A 13,828-nucleotide genomic window follows, 5' to 3' on the forward strand; every position below is an offset into this window, starting at 1 on the left:
TTTTGAAAAATCAGACACTAAACATGTCAGGGCTTATGGGGAAAATAGGCTCATGTAGATCATTCTATATCTATACAACTTTGTAACCAAAAATAATATAAGTACTAATTTAAAATATTAACATCATTCAAAAGCATCATAGATTCCTAATAAATAAAGTAGTAGTCCAGTGGCATCAGCATCACCTGGGAAGTTTTTAGAAATGTACATTCTCAGGCTCACTGAACCCCTGGCCAACTGAAACAGAAATTTGGGCCAGGGCTGAGTAATGTGTTTATCAAGCCTTCCAGGGGATGGTAATACAATTCACTAATAGGTGAATTTCTGTACTTTACCTTTCAAAGGAAAAAGAGGTGATGTTGCTAGATGGAGATAAAATAAGAAAATAATCCAGACTGTTTTATTATCGAGTAAAATATGCAGATGTCTGGTAGGTAGGCAGCCCTTAAATATGTCCCCGTGAACCAGCTTCTTAATATCAATGCTCTGTGAATATGGGCCAGTCTTAGTGACTTGCTTCTAATGAAGAATATACAGCAAAATGATGAGAGGTCATTCTGAGATGAGCTTCTGTCTTGCTTCTTTCTTGTTCTCTCATTTGCTCACAGCTATGCTCTGAGCAGCCCTGGGGAGTGGCCCACATGGCAAGATATCTTGGCTCAGCAACCAGGGAGGTACTGAGGCCTTCAGCCCAAAATCCCACGAGGAACTGAAACCTGCCAACAGCCAAGGCAGTGAGTTTAGAAATGACTTTCCCCTCAGTTGAACCTTGAGATGAGTGCAGGCCCAGTCTATACCCTGATTGTAACCCTGGGATAGATTCTTAGCCCACGGACCCAGCTTAGAAGTACTATATTACCGACACAAAGAAAACTTAAAAAACACAATAAAATAAAATGTTGTTTTACGAGACTAAGTTTTGGGAGATTTTTCCAATACATAACCCGGGGGAGAATTTATGGTCAGTAGACACACTGATGATACCATGTTTGTCCATGCAGGGCCAGCTTGTGTTAGTGTGCTTTGCATTCAACTGCCATTACTTGGTGAATGAAGCACTAGAAGCACTGGGAGAATTACAAATGACCCCTAACTACCCATGTTTTTGGCATCATCTCTCACAATGTGATGGTACGTGAGCTGATTTACTTCACAGAAACATGCATTTTACGTTGACTCTGCTTTTCCAGAAGTAGCAGTGTTCTTCTTAAGAACAACCATGGGGCTCATTAAAGTACTTTTCGAACTCCTAAGGTTTAATCCACTCCTCCTGATTCCTTTAAGAATTATGTGATGGATGTGTTAAGATAGGAACAATTTTTTCTTTTGCCCCCATTCTCTTCTTTTCTTTCTTTTTTCAGCCTGGAAAGTAGTTTGTTGGTAGAATGTATGGGAGAAGGTATAGCATAGTAATACACCAAAAACATAATTCCTATTAACAATAGAACAACAGGAATTGGGAGCGCCTGGGTGGCGCAGTCGTTGGGCATCTGCCTTCGGCTCAGGGCGTGACCCCGGCGTTCTGGGATCGAGCCCCACATCAGGCTCCTCCACTAGGAGCCTGCTTCTTCCTCTCCCACTCCCCCTGCTGTGTTCCCTCTCTTGCTGGCTGTCTCTCTCTGTCAAATAAATAAATAAATAAATAAATAAATCTTAAAAAAAAAAAAAAAAAAAAAGAACAACAGGAATTGGCTTGCTCCAGTGAGAGGACTTTGACACTCCAAGCTTCTTTTCCTCTTGCTCAACCAAATCTACTTGTCTCTTTCCAGAACGGAAAAAAGACTATCCCTAGGATTGGGCAAAAGTGGGGAAAATACAGAGTGAAGGAAAAGACAGGTGAACAAGGCGGTAGTGAAGTAGGGATTGAAACAATAGAAGATTCCTAGATCAGGAATGATTCTATGTACAGAAAATTTGATGGGAAGAACAGGAAATATTTTGCATCACATTTTGGATGCTGTATGTGTTCCTAAATAGTGGTTAAATAACATTGTTTTATTTCTCATACTGACTACATATCTGCACAGCTTTCTGAGCACTGTGAGCCCACTGAAGAGTGATATATGTATAATATATTTCCATTTCTTCTCATTTGCTTTCCTCATATGTCAAATTGTAAGTGCGTTAAGGTGGCCCATTTAAATGAGATAATATATGTAAAGTATCCTGAAAGTGCCTAAATATTGAGTCCTCTACAAGTATGAATGAAGAATTTTGTCATTTAATTTTAGGGTAAGGTATTCAAGTTTATGACTATGACATAGCAATTCAATAAACTTCAATTAGTCTCTATTCAACTAAATAAACTGAATTTTTTAATCTAAAATTCATAATAATAAACTAATCGCAAGAAAATATTTCATGCTTTCTACTAGGGTAATCTGAAATTAAGGGAATCCCTGCTCTGGACTTCAGTCTTTAGGGATCTGGAAATATGTATGAGCAGCTCCAACATCCAATCTAGCAGCAGGGAAGCCCTTTGGAGTCAGTCTGTATTTCTTTAAGTCAATAGCATATATTAAATATCTTCTATAAGCTAAATATTACACCAGAAACTAAGAAAGAGAGGAAGACAAAACCAACAAAGGTTGTCCCTGACACCATGAAGCTAAGCCTGGAGAAAACAGACCTTAACAAACAAGTACAGGTTGTCAATGAAGTAATTGCAAATACGAAAATACTTAAAAAGTAAAAGGGTCTTGCAAAGTGCAAGGTGTAGGTAGCTAAGTCCTTCAACAGATGGCTACAAGTCACTGTATCTCAAAAACATATCAATGACTGTATGTCAAAATCAGCCATCTTCTTCCCAAACTATTCAATAAGCATACCCTGCCCTAAGATATGATCTCTGATAATGAGGGGGCATTTTCATCCCCATTTTTGGAAGGTATCAAACGGAGGTATCCAAGGAATTAAATTGGAAGTTTTCTCTGGAGCAAATGGAGCAGAGCTAACTATCTTTTCTACTCTGGGAAGTCTCCGTTTTGTTGAGCTTCTACTGAACGTCTTCTGGTTTACTTTGGTCTCCTCATTTCATTTTAGTACCCTTGAAGGACCAAACAGCTCAGGGCTCAACGCTTTGCTGAATCTGTAAGTCTGAATTTCATCACGATCATCACCTGCCTCCAACTCCACTACCTACAACCACCCACATCCCTATGTGATTAATGAGATTGTGGGGGCGCCGGGTGGCGCAGTCGTTGGGCGTCTGCCTTCGGCTCCGGGAGTGATCCCGGTGTTTCGGGATCGAGTCCCACATCGGGCTCCTCCGCTGGGAGGCTGCTTCTTCCTCTCCCGCTCCCCTGCTGTGTTCCCTCTCTGGCTGGCTGTCTCTCTGTCACATAAGTGGATAAAATCTTTAAAAAAAAAAAAATGAGATTGTGGCTAAGGGTTCAGCTTCAAATGGAACAGTTTGTCTCCATCAATAATAAAATATTTTAGAAACAGATTCTCAGGGTCAACACACATTCAGTTAGTTCTTCTGCCTTCCACAATGTTAGTATTACTCCATAGTATGATCAATGATATCTAGGGAGAAAAAAGCATTCAAGTCACTAAGAAATGGAGAAATAGATTATTTTCACTTCATTTAAAGTATTGCCTAAAGCTGGAACTAGATTATATATAAGAATAATTTTTAAAAGCAGATTAAAATCAAAGTTTTTTTGGCTTATCTACCATCCTCTCAGCTATTCAGCTAACCAGGGTTAATGTAGTAATATGAAATTAATGTAGGGATCTTGTTTCAAGTCATGAATTGGTTCCGATAGATTGTAATGTAATAACTTAATCAGTTTTATTAGACTAATTTTTAAAAAAGGTTGGAAAATCCGTGTAATATCTTGCAGTATAAGCAAAGTCAGCATGAATTTAGATGTGCACTGTGTCACTTATACTGAAAATAAAAAATAGGTATTAATAAATTCAAAAAACGCAATGACCAAAAATAGTTACATTCTAGATGGGGTACTTTCTACCTTATTGACTACAATCAACATTCAAAGTATGAGGGCTTTTAAAAAGAAATAAAAAGCAAAAAAAATCAAAAACAACAACCACACGTAGTGCTTATCTTTTTAAACAAAAAGGTTGAATAACAACTAGAAAAGTTAATTAAAATTTTTAAATTTAGGGGCATCTGGGTGGCTTAGTCACTTACGCAACTGCCTTTGGCTCAGGTCATTGTCCCAGGGTCCTGGAATCGAGCCCCGCTTTGGGCTCCCTGCTCAGTGGGGAGCCTGCTTCTCCCTCTCCCTCTGCCTGCTGTTCCCCCTGCTGTTCTCTCTCTCTGTGTCAAATAAATAAATAAAATCTTAATTTCTTTTTTTAAATTTAGAAATAAGGCATTTATGGGATGCCTGGATGGATCAGTCAGTCAAGCGTCTGACTCTTGATTTTGGCTCAGGTCATGATCTCAGGGTTGTGAGACTGAGCTCAGCGTTGGGCTCCACACTGGGCATGGAACCTACTTAATTCTCTCTCTCTCCCTCTCCCTCAGCCCCTCTCTGCCTAAAAAAAGAAATAAAGTATTTTTTTTCCTGAACATCAAACCTGAACAATCACCACACATAATAGTCCTTATTTTAAAAAAGTTAAATAACTCTTGGCTTATATGCAAAATTAAAGGCAAACATTTTCCACCGTTTTAAACAGAATTATATTGTAAGATCAATAATGAATTCAACAAACACTTATTAAAAAATACCACTGTTTCTTTCAAACATTGGAACAGATGCCGTATGTGTACTGAGTTCATGAAATGAGTTCTTGTTTTAGAATATAAATCCTGGGTGTAAGGAAGCCATGTAAAATTTTGGTTTTAGAAAGTGACTTAGGAAATTACTTAAAATTCTGTATTTTAATTTATATCAGTCTATCTGAACTAAACATTAATATTTGAATTATAAATAGAGCTCTCCATCTGCTAGGAAGGGTTATGAGAAAATGGTATAAATATTATTGTAATTTCTTTTAATGAAGATGTTATTTGCAGCCCTTTAAAATACAGGCTAAATCCTATGGTAGCAAAATAAATGTAAAAAGAATACATTTGCACAGGCTTAACTGTCAAAACCTACCATGGTGTTTGTGAACAACATTTTAAAAATTTCACCAAGACTTCAAAGTAGATAGTATCACTGACTACCTCATTTTCAATAACTTGCTCCATTCCTCAACCAATTACTACTCCTTTTATCCTTTCCAGCACACCAGAGTTGTCCCTCTAATGATGTTACACTGCTTAATTACATCTTATTTAATTTAATAAATTTGACATGTCACATTGTGTAAGTTTAAGGTATACAGTATGTTACTTTGATGCATTCATATATTACCCATTGTGTAAGTTTAAGGTATACAGTATGTTACTTTAATGCATTCATATATTACTTTATCACATTACATAATTATAGTGCAATATTTTATCTATATTCATTATACTGCACGTTAGATCTCTATGGTTTATTTACCACTTGTTATAAGTTTATATCCTTAAATACTGTCATTCTAACTCCCCCAACTCCATCCCCTGGTAACCACCATTTTACTTTTGTTTATTACAGGTTTAACTTTTCTAGATTTCACATATATGTGATATAGTACAATACTTGTCTTTCTCTGTCTGATTTATGTCATTTAGCATAATGTGCTCAAAGTCCATCCATGTTGTTGCAAATGGAAGGATAGATTCCTTTTACCTGCCCAAATAATATTCCGTTGTGCATATGTACATATTTTCTTAATATGCTTTGAGAAATTATTTCATAATTGAGTTATTATTGGTTGTTCTGAGGATCAGTACAGACATTTCAATTTGTACACAATGCTTAACGTATATACCAAAAATCTAGAAAATCATGTAATTGTGATTCTTTTCTAAAAGTTATTCCAGTGACCTTTCAGCTTAAAATTTGGAGGCCAATTTTCCTAAACAGCATATCAAGTACAAATATCTTTAAATGTTGATATGCTGTTACATTGTTAAATCCCATTAATTCACAATTTAGTATCATATACACTACATACTCAAATTTTCAATCTTGCATAGCACATTAACAAAGTTAGTAGGAAAACTGAACTACCATGACCAAGATGTTACAGAGTGCACAAAATTCTGACAAGGAGAGCCAAGATCAAGGGCTGGTTTTCTTTAGGAAACAATTTCACCAAAACAACACGAGAATAGAAGTAATTTAAAATGTTCAAGACATATTAAATGCACGACTGACTCCAAATTGCCATTAAGTACGCTTGGTATTATAGGATATAAAAACTACCCCATCTATGGAATGTTAAGCTGACACCCAAGAAAATCAAAGCCTCCCATAATCAATATCCCACTATTTTCTGGTTGTACCAAAAATTAAATCAGTAAATGATTTCATCTCTTAAAAAAAAAAAAATTTACACTTAAAAATGCGATGAGGTGGGATTCTCTCTTTAAAATGCCTCTAAGAGCTACTAAAAAAAACTTGTATTTACAAAATAGTTGATAAAAATGTTCTTCTGGGTTGTTCAAGAAGGGAGACAGGGATGACTGCCATGTTATATGATATTAATCAGACTTGGCTTCTTTCTCTCCTGATTCATCAGAGGCTGGATTCTCCTCGTTTTAGTTTCTCAGTTTTCTGCAAGTAAGTCTCTTGTTTCTTGGTTAGTCACTTCAGCCTGTTTTCCCTTTGCTCCCCATTTCCCCTTTTGTCTACACTTTTTTTGTCTGAGGATTTATCCTTTCCTGCTGCCTTTTTTGGCTTCGTTTCCACTTTTGCAGTAGCAGGTTTGGCTGATCAACTTTGCTGATCTCTTCTTGGGCTCCTCCTTTGCTGCCGTCTCAGCAGAGCTGACCTTCCTCTTGGGCATGGTGATAGTGGGGTGGCAGGTGGGGAGAGCCTTCAAAAGCCTGGAGGCTGCCTCTCCTCCCACTCCTCCCACCACCCAGGCTGCTGCCTGCACCACATCTTTTTATCCATTCATCCATTGATGGGTATATGGGTTGTTTCCATATCTTGGCTATTGTGAATAATACTGCAACGAACTCGGAGAGCAGATATCCCATCAGAATCCTGTTTTCATTTCCTTTGGGTATATACCTGGAAGTGGAATTTCTGGATCATATGGCAGATTTATTTTTAATTTTTTTCAGGTACCTCCCACAGTGGGTGGACCAATTTATGGTCTTATCAACAATATGTAAGTTTCCTTTTCACCACATCTTTGTCAGCACCTGTTGTCTCTTCTTCATGATAACCATTCTAACACGTGAGAGGTGATCTCATTACGGTTTTGATTTGCAGCACATACCATTCCTTGTGAAGAGACTCAAAGAGCCCTCTGATTTATGGATTTAGTGGTTGAATTAGTCTCTACAACTGCCTGTGTTTGTTCTGTATTCCTTATGTTTTTAATATCAGAGAGAGTATCTCTCTTTTTTTTTTAAAGATTTTATTTATTTATTTGACAGAGAGAGAGACAGCCAGCGAGAGAGGGAACACAAGCAGGGGGAGCGGGAGAGGAAGAAGCAGGCTCCCAGTGGAGGATCCTGATGTGGGGCTCGATCCCAGAACGCTGGGATCACGCCCTGAGCCGAAGGCAGACACTTAACGACTGAGCCACCCAGGCGCCCCAAGAGAGAGTATCTCTTGTTGTTTTTAAGGGGGGAATGTAGGGGCACCTGGGTGGCACAGTGGTTAAGCGTCTGCCTTCGGCTCAGGGCGTGATTCCAGCGTTATGGGATCAAGCCCCACATCAGGCTCCTCCGCTATGAGCCTGCTTCTTCCTCTCCCGCTCCCCCTGCTGTGTTCCCTCTCTCGCTGGCTGTCTCTCTCTCTGTCAAATAAATAAATAAAATCTTTAAAAAAAAAGGGGGGGGGAATGTAGTTCTAAAAGAAAAAAAGATAAAGAAAGAAGAACCTATGATGTATTCACTGCCATAGTCAAACTTGTATATGGGCTGTCTCAGCTAGTCAGGGAAGTCAAAGAAGAAATTGGTGTTTCACATCTAAACTGTCTGTTTCCCATTAAGTTTCTGCCTCTTCATCTCCCTTTTGTTTCTGCCTCTGAAATTTCTTCTTGGAAGCTATTGATGTGGTGGTAGGAGTAAAAACTTGCTTTAAGCACTCATCATACAAATTAAATTTTAAGTAAAAGCAATTGGTATTGCTGCTGAGTAAGTTCTTCCTGTAGATTGCTCAGACACTCTGCAAAATTGCCTGCTGACCTACTCCATGGGCCAGAGATGCCAGTGGCCTGATAGCCAATAGTATCTATCATAGGTGACATTTGTAATGGAGAGCTCTGTGCAGTTGTGCCAAAAGTACACAGCAACTGCAAACAGGCTATTTGGGATGAGATGATATATATTAAATTATACGCTGCACTTTCAATTGAAAAATGAGCATCTTAAAGAAATAAAACACTCCTGAAAACCAAGCTGGAAAAAGATGAAATTGAAAGTAGTAAAGTACTTTTATTTTTATAACTAAGCATGCAAAAATGCATAAAGGTGGCATATGTTCATTACATTTATGAAATGTAAAGTCCATCCATCCTTTTAATTCTCAGGTTATTGTTGTGATATAATATATGGTATCATCTCCATTTTACAGGTGAGGAAATTGAAATTAGATTGATTTGTCTGAGTTAAAATAGCTATTAAAAGATTCACAGGCCTATGACATGCACATATTCAGTCTGAAGCATATTTCTTCCCTTTTTATCATGTTTTACATTATGAAGAGTATTGTTTAGTTCTGAAGAATCTTGTTCATGAATATTTATAGGAGAAGAAAGTGAGTAAAAGTATGGTATGATTTCAAGGGTATAAGAAAGTTTCTAATCCCCCAAGTCATCCATTAAATGGTAATCTATATCTAGAGATTCTATGCAAATAATCTGAGATAAATACAGAATAACATATATCTTGGACTTGATTGTGAAACTTTGAAGCTGAAACTGACTTGATGATTAACCTGGTTCTATTCTCCTCTTTCACCCATGGGGGGTCTAGGACCAAGAGAGAGGGCAACTTGTATAAGCTCACTTATAATTTTGGTTTCAGTCTTAGAGATAGAAATCTGATCTTTTAAATTTCAAGTTCTTGTCTCTGTTCTATACCATTTTGCTTTCCTTATCACTAATATATAAAAATCCAGTATTGTGTACTAATATGTTGAGATTTTGATGAATTCATTAATGTTATCTAAGATCTTTTTATTCCTGCCCTGGGTATCCAGTAACAGTAATTATAAGAGACATAATGAAGTAAAGTTCATTGATATGTGAATGAGTAAAAACAGGTTGTCTAGAATAATTCTTTGATCTAAATTTTACTCAGTATCAGACTATATTATAGGAAAAAGTTGTCACCTGCACTTATGCCTGCATTTAAACTTTCAATAATGGAAAAAGAAAACAATCAGAGAGTAGGGCATCACTACATATAATCCATTTCCTTTGAATTTTTACCCCTAATATTTTTAGGTTTGATTTTTCTTTATTTTTACTCCTCAAAGAAGATTCAGACTAAGTTAACATTTTTTTTAAATGCTGTCAGCTTACTTTCTGATGTTTGAAGATGCCTGTTATAGATACGATAATGAAAAATATAATCATCCAGTGGCTCAATTGGTTAAGCATCTGCCTTTGGCTTGGGTCATGATCCTGGGGTCCTGGGTTCCAGCCCAGTGTTGGGCTGCCTGCTCAGCAGGGAGCCTGCTTCTCCCTCTCCTGCTCCCCCTGCTTGTGCTGTCACTCTCTGTCAAATAAATAAATAAAATCTTTAAAAAAAAAGAGAGAAGAAAAATATAGTCATCTAGCATTAACTCTTTAGAAATCAAATGAATGGCTTAGAAGAGGTGTTCTATGAATATAGTAATGTAATCATGAATTGCTGACTCTCTCTTCTACCAAAGAGTGCCTGCTCAAATTTGTATTCGAGACCCACATATTCAAATCCAGAACTTTAGGATTTTTAGGGGAAAAAATACCATTACTATGTTTTTGGACCTGGGCCAACAAAAGTGTGAAGGAAAAGGATGTGCATGTCTGCTCAGTGAGGTATAGTTTCTTCCCGCTGTATCCCAGAGACTTCTGTTAGGCCTCTGGGGACACTGACTCGGGAGGAATTGCTTCTGATGCATGTGGTTGGAAAGAACTACCTGTAGCTAATTACAGAGCAGATCCCTGCTCCTCACACCTCAGCAACAGAAATTTGCTAGCTCAATTTGCTACAGAGCAGAATGATTAAAATCTGCCATGTCACCCACAATGTTATGACTTGGCTCTGTCAGATCTGACTTTTAATGATGTTATAGAAGTACCAAATCATGGATGGCTAACAATGAATTTTAGTATATTTCAGGAGAGTCAGTAAACTGAAGGAGGAAGATCAAGATGAATAATTAGAATTATTGGCTCCTAGCGATTAAACAAGAAGAGAGACAAAAAAATCATTTAAATAATGAGAATTTCAAAGGAATCAGAGAAAACTTTCTAAATTAAAAAGTATGATTTCTAAATTTTAAAACTTAGAAGAATTCTAATTCCAGTGATTTGTCAGGGTAGGTATGGAGGGCTTGAAAACACTTCCACACCACTACCTAGAAATGCTTCAGACAATGTTAAATGCATAACCAAACTTAAAAAAAAAAAAAGACAAGATATTAAATCTGCATTCTCATATTCTATGACCTATCAAGTCCCACTTTAGGTATATATGAACGCAGGCAAGGATTGTCAATTGGTGTTAAAGCCTTTGTGATTATTTTAAAATCTTTTTATACTGGTGTAGCTGCCAAACCCCTGCTTTATTCTCTAGCTTATGTGGTGGTTGACTAATTGGCTAACATGCTCTCTGAACTTTCTTTTTGTGTATTGCCTTTTTAAATATCACAAAAATATGTTCATATAAAATGCTTTTGAAATCACAACTCACTTCTATGCCAAATTTGAGGAGGAAATCTCTGAAAATGTTTCCATGGGGAAAAAATAGAATGGACTTAAAGCCAATGAAATATCATAATGCACAAAATAATTTTAATTTCCATATTATTCTAACAATTTTAGCTGACAAAATTTGACCTTTAAAATATCAGACTATTTAAGTTGTGTAATTCAGATATCAATGGTGTTTGAATATCTCCAGTATGTAAGATCAAATATATATGAACCCAAAATAAGAATTTATTTATAGATAGAGCTAGAGGGGATAATGCTAACTGAAATAAGTCAGAGAAAGACAAATATCATATGATTTCACTCATATGTAAAATTTAAGAAACAAAACAAATGAGCTAAGGGAAAAGAGAGAGAGAGAGAAGTTAAGAAGCATAATAAACTGATGGTTACCAGAGGGGTGGAGGGTGGAGGAATGGGTGAAATAGGTGATGGGGATTGAGGAGTGCACTTCTTGAGATGAGCACTGAGTGATGTATGGAATTATTGAATCACTACATTGTCCATTTGAAACTAATATAACACTATATATTAACTAACTGGAATTAAAATAAAAGCTTAAAATATATAAAAATACAGGGAAAAAAAGAATTTATTCAATGTTTTCAGTATCCAAGTTCAAATGAGAAACTTTAGCCTAATGAAGTTTATACCTTAACTAGCTTCCTGGCCAAAGTCCCATCTTAAAATAGTTGAAAACCAAGATAGAAAATTGAGAAATTCTTGGATAGGAGGTCTTTGAACTTGTTTGTGAATAGTGGCCTTGACCTGAGGGAGGAGGAAACCCAACATGGATGTATGAGGATATAGTAGGAGAAGAAGAAAAGTCTTTCCAATTCATTTTATGAGGACAACATAGCTATAATATAAAAATCTGACCTTATACTTTTTTTTTAAGATTTTATTTATTTATGTGACAGAGGGAGACAGCCAGAGAGAGAGGGAACACAGCAGGGGAGTGGGAGAGGAAGAAGCAGGCTCCCAGCGGAGGAGCCCGATGTGGGACTCGATCCCAGAATACCGGGATCACGCCCTGAGCCGAAGGCAGACAGACGCTTAACGACTGCGCTACCCAGGCTCCCCCTGACCTTATATTATACTTAACAATGAAATATTGAGTGGTTCTCCCCCACCCCTAAGATTGGAAAGGAGTTAAAAACGTCTGCATACACCACTTCTATTCCACATTGTACTGGAGCTTCTAGCTCTTGCAAAAAGGCAAGTTAGAGACATAACAAAGTTTAGAAAGAAAAAGATAAAACTTTATTTATGAATAATTTGATTGTGTAATCAGAAAATTCCATGGATTCTACCCCCTCAAATCATTAGAACTAATAAGTGAATGTATCATGGTCTGAGTATACAAGGTCAATACGGAAAACTCAGTACATTTCTTTATATTAGCAATAAGCAATTAGAAAAGAAATCTTTTAAATTACCCTTTACAATAGCATTTAAAACATAAAATATTTAAAAATAAATCAACAAATTGTGTGCAAGATTTTACCTTGAAAAATATAAAACATTATTGGGGATGTTAAAGAAGATCTTAATAGATATATCATATTCATGGATTAGATGACTCAATAGTATTAAAAATGTCGATTCTCTTAATATTGATAGTTTCAGTGTAATCCTGCTCAAACTCTTTGTTGGCATATTTGTTGAAATTGGCAAGCTGATTCTAAAATGTTGACACCTTTTTGGTAGTCTCTCATAGTGTTAAGCCTGTATCTACTCTATGATCTAGCAATTCTACCCTTGGGCACTTATCCACCAGAAATGAAAGCAAATCTCCTCAGACAACTTTACAACACATTTACTGTAGCTTTATCCTAAAATATCCAAAGTTTCAAACGTTTGTTAACTCTTTATTTCCTCTAAGCTCCAAATTCATCCTTTTAGACTAATCCGTGAAAAAGGATCTGGGCCCTTTAAATATTTTTTGCTTGTTCCAGCTGATGATGACATTTAGCTGGTATAATTAAAACTATTTTTTTCTTCAGCAAATTGTTACTTGGATCCATAGAAAATCCAAATCAAATTTTGGTTTTATGTAAAATTTTTGTGGAAGATTCTATTTTCCAAAAATGGCATTGCATTACTTCAGGTCTCTTATGCTTTTCAGAACCTTCCACTCCCTTAACAAATCATGGAGTTTATTTCCTCTCCCTTTAAAAACTGGTAGGCCTTTATGATTGGCTTGATAGAATGCAGCAAAAGGGATGGTGCATATTTTCTAAGACTAACTGATAAAGGACAATATAGCTCCTCTCTCTCTTGCTCTTGCTCTCACTCTCTTTCTCTGTCTGGACACTTTTCCTTGGAACGTTTCCACTGTGTCATAAGGAAGCTATGGCCACATGGAGGGGCCATGTAGAGGTATACCAGTGGACAACCCTAGCTAAAGTCCCAGCCCAGTTAGCACCAATCTGCAAGACATGTTGAGTGAACAAGCCTTCAGATGATTCCAGATTATTTGGACAATGAATACGTTGAAAAAAGTTGTCACTCTATCATCTTGCCAATTTGCAAGTTCATGAGCAAAATAAGTGGGGTTTTTTTTTGGGGGGGGGTTAAGCTTCTAATTTTTGGAGTAGTTTGTTATGCAGCAAATAATAAGAACATTTCATAAGACAAGAGTTCCAAGAAAACCCAGGACATTTAAGAAGGGTGGGGGATTTGTCCTTTTGGATTTTGGGACAGGTAATAGCCTATAACAACTATGAGTGTGGTATTTGTGCAGCATTAGTAAAACTGCTCAATGAAATATAAGAAACAGACCAATGAGACTTTAATATGAAACAGACTAGCATGTCAAATTAGGGATAAAAGAGGAACTGTTCAATAAATGGAGAACGAACAGTTACGCAAA

The 13,828-nt window shown here is 36.7% G+C and overlaps 1 pseudogene; it reads right to left on the reverse strand.

Annotated features, from left to right (window-relative positions):
- Positions 1–6,118: 6,118 nt before the first annotated feature.
- Positions 6,119–6,904, reverse strand: LOC103661410 (annotated as a pseudogene).
- Positions 6,905–13,828: the final 6,924 nt, after the last annotated feature.

Source organism: Ursus maritimus, unplaced genomic scaffold (assembly GCF_017311325.1).
Source record: "Ursus maritimus isolate PB19 unplaced genomic scaffold, ASM1731132v1 scaffold_9, whole genome shotgun sequence".
NCBI classification, from domain to species: domain Eukaryota; kingdom Metazoa; phylum Chordata; class Mammalia; order Carnivora; family Ursidae; genus Ursus; species Ursus maritimus.